Genomic DNA, 7,610 nt, shown 5'->3' on the forward strand with positions numbered 1-7,610 from the left:
GGCAGCTTGTTTCAGAATACTTTTGTTTGTAGACACCTCAGTGATGTACGCTGTTGTGAACCTTGTAGGTGAACTCTAGTGTAATGGTTGGCATGGACTCGGTGGGCCAAAATGCCAGTTTCCACTCTGTATCTCTAAACTAATATATGTTCCAGTTTCTGGACGATATCTAAAGTAATGCCTTTTTCTTTTCTTTCAGAGCGCTTTGCTCACTTTGGCTAAACCTTTACCTGGAGGTTAAGAATCTGAAATGGTCGGTTTACCCCAAAACTGAAAATTCCAGCACCGGTTTTGCACAGCAGAAAGAAAAAGCAACAAACCAAATTTCTGCATCCCAAACCAGGATAAAGGAGGAAGTATGTGAAGGTCAACGGGCAGTGGAATGATCATGTCAGCCCTAGAATAATGTAACGGCTGTCAACTGATTCAATTAATGAAATGCCTATATGGAATAAAAAGAGGAAAAGGACTAGCCAAACAGAGCATGATTGCTTTTTGGATTTGAGAGTGCTGTGCAAAAGACAGGTCTCTGGGATATTACTCCAAGGAGGCAACCACAACAGGGTTACAGTAGCAAAGGAGAGTGGAATTTCACATGTGTTGACCAAGTTCTGAAAATGCCAGAATGTAAAGCATTGAGTGTCTGTGGGCTTGTAGTTGTGTCCATGATGTGTTTACACAGTGTCCAGTGTAGTCAGCGTGTTCTTGCTGATGTGTGTACAGGCACAAGCACTCTCCCGATTTCCTTCCATCCCACTTTGTGACAGATGATGCCAAAATTTATCAAAAAACAGACCTCGCTATTGTTCTGCAAGGATTTCTTCCTTGTCAACGGTTTTCCGCCAGAAAGTCTCTGCACTAATATTTGAACATGGACTCTGTCTTCTTGAGCTCTGCAACTTTGTGCTACAGAACGGCACATTCATTCTTAAACAGTTGAAATCTTTTCCTCCCCAAAGCCCTTATGGAAATTTTATGGCTTCAGTTTCCACCAGAGATAAGTGAATCTCTCCTGCTGTTAAAGATATCAATTTTACTTCAGCTTGAAATGTAGCCTGAATATTCAGGCCAGTGTATTAATAACAGCCTGGGAAAGATGCTCTCTTTGTTTGTTGAGGTGTTTTGATATGGTGTACCATCACGATGTTCAATAAACTATTGAATTAGCATTTACATTAACTTATGTTAGACAAAACTTAAACTGAATAAAGAGTTCCCTTTCCTGATCTTATTTTGCCACAAACAACTTCACACGTGAACTAAATAGCATGGCATAATTTTTTTTTTACTACTTTGGTTGAATAGGCTTCAAGTAAGTCTCAGGAAATGCAATGGACCTGCACGTGACCCAGATATGGGTAGTTCTCCACTTTCTTTAGGGACTACAGTGACATTGAACAGCCATGTTATAGCAACAAGGGCTCTGAGTGTTTGATCAGAGCTGTGGAGTGTTGCTGCTACCCGGCAATGTGTTTACAAGGTTTTGCAAGTTGACAGGAGTAACTGAGACCAGGACTCATGATCCCGTGCTCTGTGATCCTGTAGAGCTCCCGAGCAGAGCCAGTCCGCTGACCTCGACAAACCTAAACTTGCTAGGTAGAGCCAACCATTTTATCAGGGAGTTGACCCTTGCTGCAGCATTTACTAATAAACGAAATGGTATTTTGTTTTCCAAAAACTAGTGTTTATTGTTGATGAACCCTCAGACAAACAGATCAGTGATTAAGTTTTTCAAGAAAGAAAGCAAATTGGATTTGTAGACTGAATATTTAGAAGGAAAATGAGGACCATTCACACCAGCATTTCTATTAAAAATTGTGGTTGCCAGCTGATTCTGGAATCACAATATGAAATTGCACTAGTATTCAAAAAAAACATTTGAGACTATGCTGCTAGCAGTTTGGGGTACTTTCAGTCACTGCATGACAAGCAGAAAGTTTGAGTGTGAGATACATTGCTGCAAGAAATGTGTGCTTTTCCTAGAAATGTGAGTAGATCTAGCACTTCCTGGAACTCTGTACAGTCATTGTGAAATTAATGTTTTGATGTGGTGGGTTACGGGCTTTCCCATATGTACAGCGATTGACTTGCATAGCAGGATGGTATTGCTGCTTTTTTTAACGTGTGTTTTGTTCTATCCTCTGCTTTTACATTACGTAATGGTTTCACTGTGTTTTCTGTTTATTTGAATGAGTTAACCAGATGTCACACTGGTGAAGTCTCCGTAAAGGGCGCGTTTACCCATATGAAGATGTTCAGAGAGCCAGTGAAACAGGAACTTTTCTTTTATAATAAAGCTTTGATTTAAAGATGTTGCACAATACACAGCACATTTATAATGACTTAAAGTAATGCACTTTTTGTTTATCGTGTATTATATTTTATTTTAGTTTACTGGATGCTTTTGCACTGCTTTTAATCTGATACAGATTCTCACCTAGGTTGTCCTGTTTTTCAAGGTGATCGTTGTGAAACGTAAATCTAAATCTATATGCTTAATTTTGAATGCTTTGTGTAATTATTATTACTCTGATTTATGCAATTGCGGTGCCTTGAGTTTAACCATTTTTGGTGCTCTCATTGAGCCTATTCATTTTCAGCCTTTTCTAAATATTAATTATGGCCTGTCTTTAATATTTTTGTTGGACACGAGGGAGATTGGTTATTCCCAGTGTATTTGACCCGACTAAAATATTCTCTTTTAAATCTCACGAATATCACATCTCAATTCAAAAATTGAGAATTCTCACTTTAAATGTGAGAAGGAAATAATGAAGCAAAAAGTCTAAAATGGCATCAGTTCTCTTTCTTCTCTACCCACAAAACTTCTTTGCAGTTTATCCTCTGCAGCTGTATTTTTGACATTTGACAAATGTGTAAGAGCTGAGCCCTTATTTCAGCAGTGCACTGTGGTTTGTTGCACTGTCTGAGTCTAACTGCACTAGGTTTAGCATTAAACTATTTCCGTCATCTACGAGTACAGTTGAGGAGCCCAGTTAAATAGAAATTATGAAATCAAGTCAATTGGTTTAATGTTAAACATCCCTATGTAAACATTACACATATGCTTTTAAAAGGAATTAAAAAGAGAATACATTGAAAATACCTAGGCCCTGTAATATTTTGAAACATATGTTGCAATCCTCCTCAGAAATTGTGGGTTGGTAAATGATTACAATATAAAAAAATGAATCTAAAATCCCACAAATGTTTCTACCAATAGTTTTTAATATAATTTTTATGAAAGGCTATATACAAGGAGCAGTACCACAGAATGTGGGACAGAGTTGGTCATTTCTCGCATGATGCCCTTGGTGGTTTTTGCTAAGCCAGGACTGATCACTTCCCCTCAGATGGGAAGTGTAGTTCAACAGGTACGCCACCACAGGCCACATTGATTCAGAGGGCTTATCAGCTGCTCTGGTAGAGAGGTTTGGAGTTAAGCCAACTTTTGGCAGCCTCAAATGATGGAAGGTGAAGTGAGAAGATAAAACAGCTACCGTGGGGGAAAATTATGCTCTATTTAAATAAGTAAAATGCTTTGCTGACATTATGCTAATTTACCAATAAATAATTTTACATGTATTATATTTGCCTCGCAATGAATTATAGGTTGAAGATGAATTTTGTGATCTCATCTTTGGTTTTAAAATTGAAGAAATTAAATTGTTGGCATGCAAAAAAATAAGTATCTGATTACCATGTTAACATCTCTCAAGGGTAGTTTAAGCTTGTGTGATTAAAAATACACTCATCAAGTGTCATCATCTCTAATTGACCACTGGGTGTCCACTTACAAATAACACTGTCCCACATATACTATCTGGACACCAGCTTTAAAAAAAGTGAGCAACAAAATGTCACTTTAGCACCAAGCCACTTATAAATGTTACATAGCTAAAGATTTATATTCATTTTTGACATATCCAATTTTATTATTGTACTGAACAATCACCAATAGCAAGTGCCATGAATTAGATGAAAGTATCCTGCCGCTTAATGTATCCACTTTTGCTCCACATCCCTTGCCTAACAACTTTATCTTTCTGCAAGTTTTGATTGGGTTGAGTGAGGTAGAGGGAAGGCAGGGTAAATTTGCTCACTATAGTTCCAGACTGCAGTTCCAGTTCTTCACACATTTCCAAATAGCTTGATTCTAAATTTTGAGATATTGTAAAATTCTAATTGGTCTTGAGTCCTCCACTATTAGGTATGAAACGAGCAAGACTAAGCTGTGATCTAAGTGAGGTAAAACAATGTCCGATGCTCTAGGGAATACATATCAAGTTTATGCAATTCAAATTGAATCCCCTAAATCTAGTCTCATTTTCATTCATCAGCATTGCACTCCTTCTGAGATGATTAAATTCTTCCTGAAAAGGGTGCAAATATTAACACTGTATCCCAGCTGTACACAAATATATATGTTCACATTTTATAATCCAGCCCTTTCTCCCATCTCACAGTTAACTGGAATAATATTTAATAAAATTCATCTACTTGGACTCCCAAATCAATATTACACCATTGTTTAAGGTGTAGAAGATTCTGCAGTTCATCTTTCTTAGCTTTTTAAGTGGATGATCTGCCAATTGTCCAATTGTAAATTCTGTTTACTGTAGTTATACCTTACACTTAAACAATCTATGATCATTTTGACCTTCTGCTCTTCTTGCTGCTTAGCGGAGTTTAGTGTCATCCAGATAATTGCTTTATTTAATCTGAATCATTAAAGTAATAATGGGAAATTGGGACCCCTGAACAAATCCCACGCAGTGAATCGGCCTTTAAGAATGGAATAGGGTATCACATGTTACATCGGTTAATCAGTTTACTACCTTTAATCCCTTCTCCCTCTTGACCAATTTCCAAGCCAAGTTAAAGGCTCATATATTCAGCCGGTCTATCCTGATGACTGTTTTGAGTAGCTGCCACACAGCTGATGATAAACAGTCAGGCAGGCAGGCAGGCCTGCAATCTCTGCTACAGTATATTTAACAGTTCCAAATCTATGGTTCCAATGGCACCATTGCTAATGCATGAAAAGTTTGAAAGTTTTTGACTGATATCTCCATCATTTTCTCACTTCATGGGTTGAAAGCCACTAGATCCTGGAGATTTATCTATTCCTGTCTTGTTATTTGCCTCTTTCTCACATTCATTTATTTTTAGTTTCCTTCCAAAGTACCGCTGTATTTAAGTCTTCCTTTACTGTGAAATCAAATGCCAACCACTCATTCAATCACCATGTCTCTCTATTGTGATATCTATGACAATATCCTGGCATAGTTAGAAATTCTTAGTTTTCATTATTAATAGCATTAATTAGTTGAAAGTTTTTTTTTCTTTACGGTTCGTAGCGTTTAGTTGTAAATGCTTCAGCAATTTAATTAATATTTTCCACAATGTAACAGTGGAATTACACAGATGAAGCAGCCTCTGCCTCTTTATTTCCCTCATTCTCCACAGTAAAATGTACTTGGCTTTCAGATGTTGAGCCCAGTAAAGAAAACATCTAACTTGCTTTATTCTTTAACAAGAGCATTATACGCAATCAAAAAGCTTGATGGCGAACAGTGAGCGTACATGGGAGTTTGTCATAAATCCTAGTCATCCTTGTGAACGCACATGTTGCCCCACTAAATATTATCTGGTCAGATGCATGTAGGGGAGCCGGGGAAGGGGGAAAGTAGATGTGTTATAAAGCTTAACCAAGCAGAATCACAAAATGAATTACAAATGGCGTGTATTCTGCTTCCCTTGCTGTACAATCATTCTGTGTGACTCGGGTGTTGCCTTATTCAAAGAGTTGTCTTTATGTCTTTGTGTAAAGATGACGCTGATGTAGCCAGATCGGTGGAAGTGACCCAAGGTGATTGCATCTGATAATGTAAACCCTAGCTTTCTTTTTCAGACTAATGCATACATTTAAAATATGGCATGGATCCTTGGACTTTAAAGCAGTATTTGAAAAGAATAGCAGCACATCTAAACAAAAGCAGACTTTTCAAAGGTGAAATACTGTATAGATGTGTGTCATTAATTTTCGAGTCAATTTTTTTTTTAAGGACTTGAATATAATGGGATAATCTTTCAGCTGTCCTAGTGTATTTTACACTGCACTGTAAGCAGGCTTTCACCAGGTTCCAGTGAGAACGGATGGGATTTGTACGTAATGCAGTTTCTTGAAAAATGTTAAATGTTTACAGGCATATGCTTTTTATATTTACTGAGTAGAAGTTGATCCGAAATTAACACCAAAAAAATGAACTTCATTTTAAACAAACAATATCCTGTATGTTGATGTATAGTATGTATTTCGGAATTATGGAAAATAAAATCTACACATTCCCACATTCTGTCTCCAGTTTATTTTACACTCCCTTCAAATCATCTTTAAAGCTTAATTTAGGGATTGAATTTTGAGATGACTCAACTCTTGAATGTCTATCTGGGATGTAGAGACTGACTGGTGTGGGTCCTCGGGTGTACTGAGCCTGACTTGTGGATTCATTATTGGGGTGCAGAGTCTAACTACTGTGGGTCCTCTGGGGCACATCGACTGACTTAATTAGTTCCCAGTTGGGGTGCATGTGGCTGACTGTTACAGGCCCCCTGTTGGGATACAGTGTCTGACTGTTGTGGGCACTCTGGTGGGGCACCTTGACTGTTTGGGGTCCATTATTAGGGCACAATGTCTTGTGTGACATTCCTCTGAGGTACGTGACTTACAGTTCTCCATTTGCTGCATTCCCAATATTGAATATGTCTGTGATGTTAGAGGTCCGAAACTTGAACTGAAACCCAGCCACTTCCTGTCACACAGAAGATGGCAGTGTGGGGGCAGAGGAGGTCCCTTGAATGGGGGAGGTCAATAAACTAACCCACCTCTATTCGGTTAGAGGCTCATAAAATTGTCAGTAACTCACTTTGTTTTAGCTTTAACACCACCTTGATTCCTAGACTTTGCAAAAACCCACCCTTTAAAGGGAGATGGGAATATAACACTTTTCAAACTATCATTTGACCATTGACTGTACTGTCCTCTCTGAATGAGACAATGGAACACTTTGTTGATTCATTTTTGGGGAATTGCCTAAAGTTTATTGACCATCCCTGACCGTCCTTGAGAAGGTGGTGGTGAGCCCCTGCCTTAAACCAACGCAGCCCTTCTAGTGAAGACATCTCCACTGTTTTTTTGGGGTAGAAGTTATGGGATTTTGACCCAGCAATGCTGAGGGGCCAATGACACATTCCCAAGTCAGGGTGGTGCGTGATTTGGAGAGAACATGCAAGTGGTGGTGTTTCTTTGCACCTGGTGCCTTTGTCCTTTACCTTAAAGATATCTTTTTTCAGAGTCAAAATGACAACCAAAACACCATTCTTAAAAAAACCCATCAATCCAGCAAACGTATATACAGATAAGTACCAAAGAAGAAAATTAGTATTATCCGAGACCCAGTCATGATCCTGTGTTGTCTAGCAGTCCTGGAAAGAGACCAAGGTCCCGTGGACACAGTGCTCCCTCTCCAGAGGCACTCGGGCATGGACATAAGACAGGAAGAGGGGCAGACAATCAGCCCAGGCAAAGCTCTCAGCTGCCTGCCACC

At 38.7% G+C, this 7,610-nt stretch overlaps 1 protein-coding gene across 2 annotated transcripts in view; it reads left to right on the forward strand.

Annotated features, from left to right (window-relative positions):
- Positions 1-6,356, forward strand: part of znrf1 (zinc and ring finger 1) — a 195,639-nt gene extending 189,283 nt beyond the window's left edge. For both annotated transcript variants that reach the window (XM_033036165.1, XM_033036164.1), the window contains one exon: positions 200-6,356. The gene's annotated coding sequence lies outside the window, so the exon portion shown is untranslated. The remainder of the gene's footprint in view (positions 1-199) is intronic.
- The last annotated feature ends 1,254 nt before the right edge of the window (positions 6,357-7,610 follow it).

The sequence above is a fragment of the Amblyraja radiata genome, chromosome 17 (genome assembly GCF_010909765.2).
Source record: "Amblyraja radiata isolate CabotCenter1 chromosome 17, sAmbRad1.1.pri, whole genome shotgun sequence".
Lineage (NCBI taxonomy): Eukaryota > Metazoa > Chordata > Chondrichthyes > Rajiformes > Rajidae > Amblyraja > Amblyraja radiata.